Source organism: Sus scrofa, chromosome 3 (genome assembly GCF_054392235.1).
Source record: "Sus scrofa isolate SSC_HxYL_T2T_F1_AM1 chromosome 3, Sscrofa_HxYL_maternal_Yorkshire_Landrace_v2.0, whole genome shotgun sequence".
Classification (NCBI taxonomy): domain Eukaryota; kingdom Metazoa; phylum Chordata; class Mammalia; order Artiodactyla; family Suidae; genus Sus; species Sus scrofa.
In genome coordinates, this window is record NC_139385.1 from 12,373,667 (window position 1) to 12,387,318 (window position 13,652).

General features: G+C 42.3%; 2 long non-coding RNA genes across 8 annotated transcripts in view; one reads left to right on the forward strand and one right to left on the reverse strand.

Annotated features, from left to right (window-relative positions):
• Nucleotides 1-13,652, forward strand: part of LOC102157744 (uncharacterized) — a 312,356-nt gene that overhangs the window by 247,517 nt on the left and 51,187 nt on the right. The window lies entirely within an intron of this gene.
• Nucleotides 1-13,652, reverse strand: part of LOC102157493 (uncharacterized) — a 978,951-nt gene that overhangs the window by 2,859 nt on the left and 962,440 nt on the right. Inside the window, exon 20 of one of the 7 annotated variants that reach the window (XR_014840336.1) lies at nt 8,742-10,905. The exons of 4 other annotated variants lie outside the window; for them this stretch is intronic. This is a non-coding gene — a long non-coding RNA (uncharacterized LOC102157493). Of the gene's footprint in view, nt 1-8,741; nt 11,459-13,652 lie in introns of those variants that run through there. 2 more of the 7 variants (XR_014840334.1, XR_014840333.1) reach the window with 2 other exon arrangements.

Here is a 13,652-nt window from a genome sequence, read left to right on the forward strand (position 1 = left end):
ATAGTGGTTGTACCAATTTACATTCCCACCAACAGTGTAGGAGGTTTCCCTTTTCTCCACACCCTCTCCAGCATTCGTTGTCTGTAGATGATGGCCATTCTGACCAGTGTGAGATGGTACCTCATTGTAGTTTTGACTTCACTTCTTTAATAATTAGTGATGTTGAGCATCTTTTCAGGTGCCTATTGATTATCCATATGTCTTCTTTGGAGAAATATCTATTTAGATCTTCTGCCCATTTTTTGATAGAGTTGTTTAGTTTTTTTGTTGTTGAGTTGTATAAATGGTTAATTCTGCAAGTGCTTTTGAAAGCCATGCCATGCAGTTCATCTGAGAGTGCTTCCCCAAATGGAAAGTTACATGGTTGGGGTGTACTTGAATAAAAAATACCTGCAGTTCTAATGCTCAGAACGTCATATTTATTCAACATGGCATTGAGGCTTTGGTGAAGGTTTCTGCTCCATTATTTATGAAAGCACTTGCACTTTGGGTAAAATGTGGTGCAAAGTGATCATGCAAGGAACAGTTTAGTGAGAAAATGTAACAGTCATTAGCTCTTTCTCCGATTCTCAAGGTCTGAAATAAAGTTAACTGGATTTGTTCACAAATGCAAGAATCAGCCTGAAATAGGGCTTCCCAAAGGGTATCAGTGGTGGTTCTAAGAGATAAGTATCATGTGAAAAAAAAAGGGTTCTGTGACACAAATTATTGTGGAAATATAGAGTTAAAAATAAAAAGATGATTTTTTTTTCCTTTGCAAAAATTTCAGAGTCTTCACTATGCTCAGGTGCATTGACTATGTCCTAGAGGGGTTTAAGGTATGCAGAGTATCTACCGTATTTGACCACAGATCTTTTCTGTCAGAGATGACCTTGGACCTCTTGGGAAAAGGTGCTTTGCAGGACTAAGTGTATTGCCCACGGGGATGGCAGAGATTGTTCCAAATACCTGTGGATAGACACTGAGACTTAAAAAAAAAAAATAACCCTAGCTTTCACAAGTAAGAAAGAACTCCCTCGCCCCCCTGCCTCTTATCACCCATTGCCAAAAATCCTTTTGAATTTTCAGAGAGCTATAGTGGCTGAAATGTAATACACTCTATCTACAATATAAAAATAAAACATGACACCATCATTTCACTAAATGAAGAAAAAACTATTCGACAAAATCTAATATCCTTCCATGATTTAAAAATACTACACCAACTGGGAATAGAAGGAAACTTCTTCCGCCTGACACAGGGTGTCTGTAAAAGTCCCAAAGTTAGTATCGTACTTGAAAGGGAAGGACTGGATGCTTTTCCTCTAAGATCAGGAAAAGACAAGAATGTTTTGCTCTTCCACTTCTACTTACCATCCATACCAGAGATTCTAGCAGGACAGTTAGACAAGAAACAGTAATGAAAGGCATTCACTTTGGAAAAGAAGTAAAACCACCTCTATTTGCAGATGGCATGATCTTTTCTATAGAAAATTCTAGAGGATCCACTAAAAAATTGTTAGAACTAATGAACAAGTTCAGCAAGATTGCAGGATAGGAGTTTCCGCTGTGGCGCAGCAGTTAATGAATCTGACTAGGAACCATGAGGTTGCAGGTTCGATCCCTGGCCTTGCTAAGTGGGTTAAGGATCCGGCGTTGGCTGTGAGCTGTGGTGTAGGTTGCAGACACGGCTTGGATCCCGCATTGCTGTGGCTCTGGCACAGGCCAGTGGCTACAGCTCCGATTCGAACCCTAGCCTGGGAACCTCCATATGCCATGGGAAGTGGCCCTAGAAAAGGCAAAAAGACAAAAAAAAAAAAAAATTGCAGGATATAAGACCAATGTGCAAAATTTAGTCCTGTTCCTCTACAGTAACAATGAATACCCTGAAAGTGAAATTAGAAAACAGTTTCATCTCTAATAGCACAAAATCCATTTAGGAATAAATAACCAATGAAGTTGTGGTGAGTACTCTGCAGAGGCAGGATGGACCTCCATCGGATATTTGGTTCAGATGTTAAGACCAATTATGCCACACATGCATCAGGGGTTACTCTGGTAAAGGGTTTATTACTCACATAATCACACTTGCTGGGAAGAGCAAGGCAAGTTTCTCAAGCTGGTCTAAATGGCTTTAGAAAGCTGAGAAAGAAGCTGGGTTGGATTTTTATGGTACTTCAGGGTAGGGCTGGGATAAGTATTCCTGGGCATGGTTTGAGCTTCCCATCAGGACCAAGGAAACACACAGGCTTTCTTATCAGCTTGATCTGATGAGGTGCAGATGAGAGAGAGGGCAGAGTGAGGATTATAAGCTGCCAGAAAATATCAGAAAAAGGGGGTCAGACTCTTTATTCAGTGTAAGTCTTGTCCACCAAAATAACAGAACATCATTAAAGCTGTTTTAAAAGACCTCAATAAATGGAAATAAATGCCATGTCCATGGATTGAAGGAGGAGATTAGTGTTAAGAAGACAATACTCCTCAAATTAATCTACAGGTGTTTTTTTGTTTGTTTGTTTTTTGTCTCTTTAGGGCCAAACTCACAGCATATGGAGGTTCCCAGGCTATGGATCATTCGGAGTTGCAGCCAGCCAACTCACACCACAGCCACAGCAACACAGGATCTGAGGCACTTATGCGACCTACACCACAGTACACAGCAACACCAGATCCTTAACCCACCGAGCGAGGCCAGGGAACAAGCCCGAAACCTTAAGGATGCTAGTTGGCCTCACTAACCACTGAGCCACAATGGGAACTCCTAATCTACAGATCTGATGCAACCCCCATCAAAATTTCAGCTTCCACTCCTGCATAAATTGACATCCTGAACCTAAAGTTCAGGTGGAAATGCAAGGGACCCACAAGAGAAACAAAACAAAACTTTTAAAAGATGATCAAACATGGTAAATCAACTATACTTCAATAAAATAAAAAAAAAAGATGATCAAGTTGGAGGACTTACATTTTCTTTCAAAACTACTACAAATTTCTATGAATAAATGAGTGCAGTACTGACATGAGAACAGGCTACAGAGTAATGGAATAGAACTGACAGTGCAGAAATACACACATGTGTCTGTGGGCAACTGATCTTTGACAAGAGTTCCAAGGACGATTCAGTGGGGGAGACAACAGTCATTTCAACCAGTGGTGCTGGGAAAATAGCCATTTGCAAAAGAATGAAGCTGGACCTCTACTTCACACCATAGACAGGCATTAGTCAAATGGAATATAGACTTACATGTAAGCGATTATAGAAAACTCTCAAAGAAAGCATAGGAGTAGATTTCTGTGGAATTGGGGTAGGTGATGGTTTCCTCAATATCACAACAAACACAACAAAAGAAAAATAAATAAAGTGAACTTCCTGGAAATTAAAACCCTCGTGCTTTAAAGGACACCACCAAGAAAGTAAAAAGACAACCACAAAATTGGGGAAAATAGTTGCAAATTATGTATCTGCTAAAAGATTTGTATTCAGAATACACAGAGAACTTTTATAACTTCACAATCAAGACAAATACCCCAATTAAAATAGGAGCATGGAACTTGAATAGATATTTCCTCAAAGAAGATAACACATTGCCAATAAGCACATGAAAAGATGCTCAGCGTCACTTGTCATTAGAGAAGTGCAAATCAAAACCACAATGAGATGGCTACACTGATCATTTCAAAAACCCCAGAAAATAACAAGGGTTGAGCAGGATGTGGAGAAATTGAAACCCTTGTACATTGCTGGTGGGAATGTAAAATGGTGCAGCTGCTGTAGAAAACAGTTTGGCAGTTCTTCAAAAAGCTAAACATAGAATTAACATATGACCCACCATCCACTTCTGGGTATAGACCCAAGAGAAATGAAAACATATGTCCACAGAAAAACTTGTTCACAACGGTTCGTAGCAGGATTACTCACTGGAGCGTCACAGTAGAAACAGCCCAACTGCCCATCAACTGATTAATGGATAAACAAAATGTGGTCTGTCCATGCAGTGGAATAATTCAGCCATAAAGAGAATGAAGTACTGCCACACGCTAGAACATGGATGAACCTTGAAAACATTATGCTCGGCGAAAGAAGCCAGACACAAAAGACTACTTATTGCATAATTCCATTTAACATGGAATGTTTAAAACAGCAAGTCCACGGAGACAGGCAGGAGACGGGTAGTCCTTGGGGGGCTGGAGGAGTGTGGGATCGAGTGCCTGCTAGTGAGTGTGGAGTTTCTTTTGGGGGGGGGCGACAGAGATCTAAAATCCTACAGAGGAGATGGTTACACTGATGTTAACGTGCTACAAACCCTTGAAGCGTAAACGTCAGAAAGGGTGAATATTATGGTAGGTGAGTTGTATCTTAACCAAATTGTTATTTAAAAAGATCCCACTGGGAGTTCCTGTGGTGGCTCAGCAGAAACGAATCTGACAAGCATCCATGAGGATGCAGGTTCGACCCCTGGCCTTGCTCAGTGGGTTAAAGATCTGGCATTGCTGTGGCTGTGGCTGGCAGCTACAGCTCCGATTGGACCCCTAGCCTGGGAACCTCCATATGCTGTGGGTGTGGCCCTAAAAGACAAAAAAAAAAAAAAAAAAAAAAAGATCCCACTGCCCTCACAGAGCTCACATGCATGTAGGTATGGGAGAAAATACATAAAATAAGTCAGTGAATTATGCAGTATGGTAGATGGTGATGTAGGCTTTGGGGGGGGGGAAGCCAAGGCATGAATGGGGATATGGAGTGACAACTGGGTGGAAGGGAGGCAGCCACTGAGGTGGCTTTAGAGTAAAAACCGGAAGGAGTTAGGAGTGAGTGAACCCGGAGAATGAGTGGGAACAGTGTTCTGAGCAGCAAGTGGAAAGACCCCAGGGGAGGGTTGTTCCTGGAACACTCAAGGAAGAAGGATGTCTACGCAGCTGCAGTGCAGTGAAATGGGGAAGGTGGTAGGAGGTGAGGTTGGAGGGACAGCCCACGAGGGGACAAGAGGAGGAGGGGGAGGACCATGGAGGACACTCAGGGGGCACCTGCATCTTTCTTTATTCTGAGGGAGAACCTGTGGTGGGCTTTGCACTGAGAACTGATTTGATCTGATGTTTTAATGGGATCGTTCTGGCTGCAGAGAAGAATAGTTCCAAGGGGGGCAAAGAGGGATGTTGGAAGGCCAGTTCGGAGGCTATTGCAATAATGAAGCTCAGAGGTGTTAACGTACCCAAAATATCCATAGGGAACCTCTGGTTGCCAGTCTCCAAAGATGGCCCCAGTGAATCCCACCTCCTGGTAGGAATGCCCTAGTTCAGTCCCCTCCCACGATGAACTGACACTTGCGTCTGGCTTGCTGAGCCAATAGAAGGCAGTAGAAGCAATGGGTTATACTATCTGAACTCAGACAATTTCTATACCTGCAATTTTGGGAGCTCTGCACCGCCGCTTTGAAGCCTAGCCACTTGGCAAGAGCTGGAGCCATTAACAGGGGCCCATGAAGTGGAGGAATTTGCCTCCAGGTGGTTCCAGGGGTAGCCACCATTTGATTGCAATCATGTCAGTGACCACAAGCCAGACCAGCAGAAGAACCTCCCAGCTAATCCATGTGATTGAGAGATTAGGAATTGCTGTCTCTTTAAGCCTTTAAGTTTTAGGGTGATTTGTTTATAGCCACAGACAACCGAAACAAAAATGTAAACACATCAGATCATTGACTTCCGTGATACTGCTAATAAACTGGCCTCGCAGGTATCCCATACAATCGCACAGAGGGCCCCTTATTTTCTATCAGGAGAACTGAGATTTGCAGTGCTTTTACTGGGCAATTTTCCCAAATCTGTGATTCCAGAATGACTATAAACATTATTTGCCCCTTATGGATTGTTTAAAAAACTGGTTCTACTAACATGATTTATGGGCAAACTTCCTTTTTCATCTTGTATACCATATTTCCTGCCTTATGCTTGGTGCTCATTAAACAGATGCTCTTTTCTATATAAAGGGTGAAATGAACTAGGCTTGAAAGCCATTTTAAAGGGGCTTATTAGGTTTTGATTTGTTGTTTTGAAACCATGGACACATGGGTCCTGAGTTCATAATTCTGAAAAATGAAGTGAAGGACTCCCGGGAAAAATGGGACATTAAATACAAGCATATTATTTTCGTCCGTCTTGAAACTCCTCTTAAGCTGCATGTTATAGGATTGGGTGCCCCTGCTGAATTGTGTCCCCTACCCTCAAAGCTTCCACATTGAAGCCTTCAGCCCTCAGCACGTCAGAATGTAACCACATTTGGATAAGGTCCTTAAAGAGGGGATGGAGTTCGAATGAAGCTATTGGGGGTGGTTTCTGATCCAGTCTCACCGATGTTCTCAGACGAGAAACTCTGTGCTGAAAGATACCAAGGATGTATGCACACAGAGGAAAAGACCAAATCCTAAGTGTTTTCCACACACACCCACAGAAGGTCGCCATGCGAGGTGATCGGTAGGTTAATTCGTGGTAAGCATTTCCCGGTGTATAATGCACCGAATCATTATGTTGTACATCTAAAAGATATACAGTTTTAATGAGTCATTACAAAGCTGGAAGAAATGCAATATGAAAAGAAAAACATTTTGCTTACCTTCAGCCTTTCCTTTTCTTTATGATTTTTAGATGTCCTTTGTGGACAGTTTGTTGGTGTCCATCTGTTTGTTATTTCGTCTGAGAGTATTTATCTTTTAGTCTGTTATCCAGAGAGTTTTGACTTCTTCTCCAGATTCCCTCCTCACCATCCTTTCTACCTTGGTTGCTGCCCCAAGGCTCCATCAGTTGGGTTCCCATGACAACTGGCTCCTGGTTGGGTTCAGCCAGTGGGGAGTCAGTAGGAGGTACAAGGAAGCAGAAAGAGTTGACTCAGGCAGATTGCATCCCTTGGTTAAAGATCACTAGTCCCCGATGGAAATCTCTGTCTCTGTTTCTCTGTTTCTGTGTCTCTGTCTCTGTCTGTCTTCCGTCTCTCTCTCTCATTTCTGGCTATCACTTTCTCCCTTCATCCCTTTAGGCTGACCTGTCCTTTGTAACCACACATTTGTAAATTCCTGCTTCATAAATAAATAATTCTCATTGTATCCTCTTATGAGCATCTTATCTATTTTCCTGAGGTTCCATTTAATGAAACATTAAACAGAAACATCCATAAACATTTAATTAAATTAATGGTCTAGCTGTCATTTTATTAAGTGGTTTCTAATTTTCCCAGCTTCTCTCTGTTCCTTTTTCTCTCCTTTCTTGCCTTTGGATCTATTTCGTATTTTACATTTACTGGGTATTTTTTGTTATTTCACTTCTAGCTCCGTACCCAGTACATGTGAAAGGGATGTTGTCTTTTACTAATTCTCTCAGTGGTTCCTGTAGAGGGTAGGCGCTTTTATCCCCTCCATGGACAATGAAAACGGACCTTAACTCCAGGTAACCCTGCTCCTGACTCATACAGCCTTGGTCCTGTGTAGGATTCCAGAGTCGGTGATCACCAAATTCCATTTCCAGTTTCATTTCGTATCCTGGACTGAGATGAATGCATTTCAGGATTCCAATCCATAATGAGCTGATCAGTCCCCTGGGACAGGGAAGGGGAATGGGCCCTGTCCCTTATGCCTGGAATTTCTCAAAAGTACGATTTAGCTTCTCAGTCTTCTTTTAGGAGCTGACAAAGACCCTCAATGAAAAAGTAGCCCCCAATGCAGAGCCTGCTTTCCTTGGATCAGGAAATTCTTCACTATATTGTAGCTCTCTGGTACATTAAAAAAAAAATTCTTGGAGTTCTCTTCTGGTGCAGTAAGTTAAGGATCTGGTATTGTCACTGCAGCAGCTCGGGTTACTGCTGTGGCGCAGGTTTGACTCCTGGACAGGGAACTTCCACATGCTGCAGTATATGGCCAAAAAAAAAAAAAAAAAATTCTTGCTCATCTTTCATAGTTTAGTAGGAAATTGGCCTACTATTCCTAATAACAGTCCTATTTTAGTTTGAACTCAGACCTGCAATCTTGGCTTCCTGACTCAGTCTTTTGAGCCAGAGTGGAAGGCAGGCAGAGAGCAAGGTAGCAGCAGGAGAAGGCTTTTCTTCCAGAGTGCGGAGCGGGGTGATAAGATAATCAGTCTCATATAAGAACTGCTAAGTATCCCTGGACCAAGACAAAGTCCATCCATCTCCTCAATCCAGGCATTCATTACTGGGAGTCAAACCTCCCCACCCCCAACCTAGTTCAAGCCTAACGCAGAGGGAGAAGTTTACACAAATTTTCTTTTTTTTTTTTTTTTGTCTTTTGTCTTTTTTGTTGTTGTTGTTGTTGTTGTTGTTGTTGCTATTTCTAGGGCCGCTCCCGTGGCATATGGAGGTTCCCAGGCTAGGGGTTGAATTGGAGCTGTAGCCACCGGCCTACGCCAGAGCCACAGCAACGCGGGATCCGAGCCGCGTCTGCAACCTACACCACAGCTCACGGCAACGCCAGATCATTAACCCACTGAGCAAGGGCAGGGACCGAACCCGCAACCTCATGGTTCCTAGTTGGATTCGTTAACCACTGCGCCACGACGGGAACTCCTTGCTGTTTTTTTTTACACAAATTTTCTTGCCACCAAAATACAATAAATTTAATTCTCTTTTCACCACATCAACTTTACAGCAAAAAGACTTGAGTTTTCTTTTGTGATCATATTCTGGAACCTTAGCTCTATCCTGAAATGCATAAAACTGCAGGTGAACTTGGCCATATGACTTAAAGAAGAAAGTTAAATGAAGCTTTTAAATCTCTAGCACAGAGTTTTATCTGGGGAATGCAGCAGATAACAGGGCAATTAGTTGGAGCAATAAAAAGACAAAAACTATTATACAGATGTTTGGCCCTTCAGTGCCATCCAGGCTTAAGGTCATGCCAAATCCCTAGCAGAGAATAGAAGAGAGAAAGGCGAAAACTGTTGCTCCATCCTCTGCTAACTCTACTTTAATATTAGAACCCGGGCTGATGAATACATCCCGGGAGACTTTCGCCTAAGCATTCTCTATTTTTGTGTAGCAAACTCCAGGATGCTCACTGCAAACGTTGACTCACGCTGGGTGTAGCAGCTGTTCAGAGCAGAAGTCGGGATATACAGGTGTAAAGACACAGAGAGCACATTATGAAAGAGCACGTTTAGAGTGATGAAGGCGTACTTCAAAGAGGACCAGAGACCTCTACGTTCCTCCTTGGAGGGGACAATTGACTCTTTGTTTTTGAAGTTTTACACCATTCTGTTTAGCTTCTGGCTGTCTGTCTTCTAAACAGCTTCCTATTGTGAGTCTTATGGGGAGATGACGTCTTGTTCCCTTCCTGGAGTCTAAAGATGGTGGATCAGAAACTTTCAGCCCCTCCTCTCTGGAGGCCAGACACGTGACTCGTGGGAAAATGCACATCCCTTGTGTGTCTTGTTTCTATGATAGAAAGTCCATTAGCCTAAGTCTTGGTGCCTCTGCGGCTTCTCCTTTTCTAACTCCCTTCACTTACTCCTCAGTGAAGGAGGGAGCATGATGCATCACTTGATGAGTTTGGAAGAACAATTTGGGCATGACTGTCAAAGTTCTTTCCTCTGTTTCTTTGGCATCTAAATGTTTGCACAGACTCGGCCCCTTGGCCTCCTTCTATCTGGGTGGCCTGAGGAGCAGGGGGAGAGGAAGTGGGCTATCTGTGTCCATCAGTGTCTGGGATTGTGTGGGTGGCTTGGGGTCAAGAGTGAGCAGTACTGTTTGGTCTCAGATCTAAACTCAGTTTAACCCAATGGCTTTGATAGTCATAAAGAAAAAGGTTTCGCTCTCCAGCTGCCCAATTCTTGGGTTTAACTCTCAATTGTTTCCAGAAAAGGAGAGGGAAAAACAAAAAACAAAATAAAGTGATATTGTAGATGGGCTTCTAAAAAAACCTAATGTCTTAATTCATGGACCTGAGAAATTTACAAAGTAAACAGGTATCAAACTGGGGACCAAAATAACCTGTGGAAAGTCGAGTAAGCATTCTAGCATGACTAGAATCGAAGGCTTTACACCTGCAACTGGAGCACAGGGCTAATATGGGGGGAAATGACCTATTCCACTCATTGCAGGCTGTATCCAGACGAAAGGAACGATGTCATACAGTCAGAGCAGATCTTGAGAAATTCAGACTTCTCAGCCCTTAACAAAGCTGGTCCATCTGGATGTAGTTTGATCTACTGCAAAGACTCAAGAAAGAATTAGGTCATTTTAGAAAGTGGTAGGTTGGAAATATTGGGTGGCTATTATTTATCTCAGACAGGACCTGACTGATTGGATTGTGAAATAATTTCATTCTCGAACAGGTAGAATGTACTGTATCACCTATCCCAAGTTCCAGAATCTTCTAGGTATTCTTCATGGTATTTAAGCCAAGAGAGAAGTCTTGCTATGGAAGGGCTAATCTCTGTGTCTTAGTCTGCTCGAGCTTCCATAACGAGATAACAAAGACACTCACTGTCATCAGATTTTGGAGGGAGACAACGCAGGCAACACCTAAGGGGTCTGCCTGGAACATCAGATTGGGCCTCTGTCCATTCTGAAAACAGAAACCATAAGGAATTCGGTACCCACATGCTACTGAGAAGGCTGAACGTGGAGCCTGTAAGGATAGACTCAACAGGTTAGAAATAGACTCTATCTAGTTTTCTGATGGTAGAGGAACAAGCAAGTTCAGACATCATCAGTCATCTCCTCGAGGTGGCAGAACTGGATGATGGCAAATTCAAGACAAAAATATGGCTCCCTCAAGTCTCATTTCTGTGCAGTTTTTGCTGCCGGAGGCACCTGGGGAAGAAAGGAGCTGGTGGACGGCACCTTCTCCTCCACTCATGCAAGGCAGACTGTCCTCTGAGACAATACATGAGTGGTGCTGCAAGGAGGCACAGGGTGGAACAGCCAGGCTGCAATGACAAATGAGAGAGAGTGCCTCAACAAGCTCCTTGGAGACCACAATCTCCTAATCAAGCCACAGCATTTGAATGTTCTCACTTTCATTTAAAGTTAGGGCTACAAGTGAGGCATATTATGTTGAAAATTCCAAGGACTAGTTCCAAAAAAGTCACGTCGCTCCATGAAAACTAAAATATTCCCAGCCACGATGAAAAGGAAACACCTCCTGACCAGCATGTATGGCAATGGGTTACTCCTTTTACAAACCATCAGGACAATGAATAGGCTGGTACATTTTCATGATCTGAATTTGAAAAGGAGGAATCGGTCCTTCAACACATAGAGCATGTTAAACTTCCAGGGGTGCCAAAGACGTTAGATGTGACCTTGCCCAATCTCATCATTGAATACAGGAAGAACTGAGGCTCAAGGAAGATAAATACATTGGCCAAAGTTGCATAATTCGATCAGTATCACAGTGTCCTTGCAAGTTTGTGGCAAACCAAGAGTCTGCACTGGGGCGTAGCTCAGGGTTTCTCAGACCTGAATATGCTTAAGAACCACCTGCAGATGTGGAAAAATGCATATTTTGATTCAGTAGAACCCAAGTGAGGCCCATGAAATCTGAGGTGCTCCCAGGTGATGCTGATACTAGTTGTCCACTGACCACTCAACTTTGGCCATGCGCGGGGACCACTTAGGGAGCTTTAAAAATATTGATACCTGAGCCCTACCCCAGAGATTCTGATAACCTTGCTCTGTGCCGTGGCCTGGCCTTAATCTCTTCAACACTCTCTGTTGGATGCTAATATGCAACAAAGTTTGAGAACCGCTGCCACAGAATCACTTTATATCACATATAATTATCTCCAAAGAGGATGGCCTTTAGCCTAATTCTCTGATTTTTGGAGAATCCACTCCATTCTTTTTACCAGTTAAGTTAATGAGAGCTAGTTTGGTTGGCAAATTACTTATCACAAGGTTGAGGAGTTGATTGACCCTTTATGGTAAATACAGTTTACAATCTTGAACAAACAAATAATTATCTCAACAAACGGAGTCCCCTGTAACAAAGAGAAGGCTGATAAATGCCATAAATCAAGTCTTGTGGAAACATTAAAACCCGCATTTTGCTATTATAGGAAACCCCTACTCTTTTTAACCAGCAGATTTAAGTGGTCACCTTTGTGGTGACAAGATAGAGAATAAGAATTTTAAGTTAAACTTTATGGTGACTCGTGTAAATATGCATCACACCTGTCTAATGTGTGTCTTCCTAAGCTATTCAGTCAGTGCTTGGATTTCTTAAAAGTGCTCACATCCAGAGCTTCTTAGATTTCACTGAAAATGCTGTCCCCCAAATTCTCATGGCTTCGGCTTTTAAGCTGAATTTTAATTAAGTCTGAATTCAAGGTAATTAGGGCTTATAAGAATTCATTTCCATTCTCCTGATCTACTCTTCATATCATCACAGGATCTCCCTGCACAGAAACTTGCCTTAACCTTGAGTAGGTGGGACTGAATACTGCATTTAGAGGCCATTTTTCTTTTCATTAAGTTGCCTTGCCAGAGCTGAGCACATCTGTTTGCCAGTTATGTTGGCCGGCCAATGAGCACCAACCGTGGAGAAGGACGAGAATCCAAAGTTACTAATTCTAGGAGTCCTCTGATGGCCTAGAGGCTAAGGATCTGGTCTTGTCACCGCTATGGCGGGGGTTCGATCCTTGGCCTGGGAACTTTCACATGCCACGGGCAAGGCCAAAAAAAAAAAAAAAAGATGTCGGCAAATTTCTTATTCTAACACCAGTGTCACAGATAAACTCTCTGGTATCTTTATAGTTACTGAATTACAGGTTTTTCTGTGGGAAAGTCACTGAGACTGTTAAAGTGAATTGATAGCAAGTTAAAAAGAAAATCATTCAGGAGATAAAATGTAGCATTGTTTTGGGTTAGAAATGAAGGCATCTGCTGATGAGTGAGAGTCTTTGGGAAATCATTTTAATCCATTCGTCTACTTTGGCTGGAGAACACTGACCTTGGCAAGCAAATCAAAATGTAAATCCTATAAACTGCATCTCTTTGGTGTCACTAGCTGGCATTTGGGATGGCTTTGTAAATTGAAATAAACTGATTATTCAGCAAACCACCAACCAGCCTTATTTGCTGGGAAACTTAGACGTCAGTTGTGATCAGACTACACAGTTTCTTGTAGTTTTTCTCAGACTACATATCTGTGCTCATGATTTGTTTAAATTCTCCCCCATTTCCTTTGCAACGCTAGGTTTTGGGGAGTTTATTTCATTAATTAAATTTATATTTTCATTAGGATATGGTTGATTTACAGTGTTGAGTCAATTTCCGCAATACAGCATAGTGACCTAGTCATAAATATATATATTCTTTTTCTCATATTATCTTCCATCATGGTCCATCCCAAGAGATTGGATATAGTTCCCTGTGCTGTACAGCAGGACCTCATTGCTTATCCATTCTAAATGGAATAGCTTGCATCTACCAACCCCAAACTCCCCATCCATCCCACTTCTTCCCCCCTGCCCCTTTGCAACCACAATTTTTATTTATTATTATTGTTTTTTAAATTACTCAACAGTATTACATTTATAGTTGTATAATGATAACAACCCAATTTTACAGCATTTCCATCCCAACCCCTCAGTGCATCCCCCACCCTCCAACCTGTCTTCTTTGGAAACCATAAGTTTTTCAAAGTCTGTGAGTCAGTATCTGTTCTACAAAG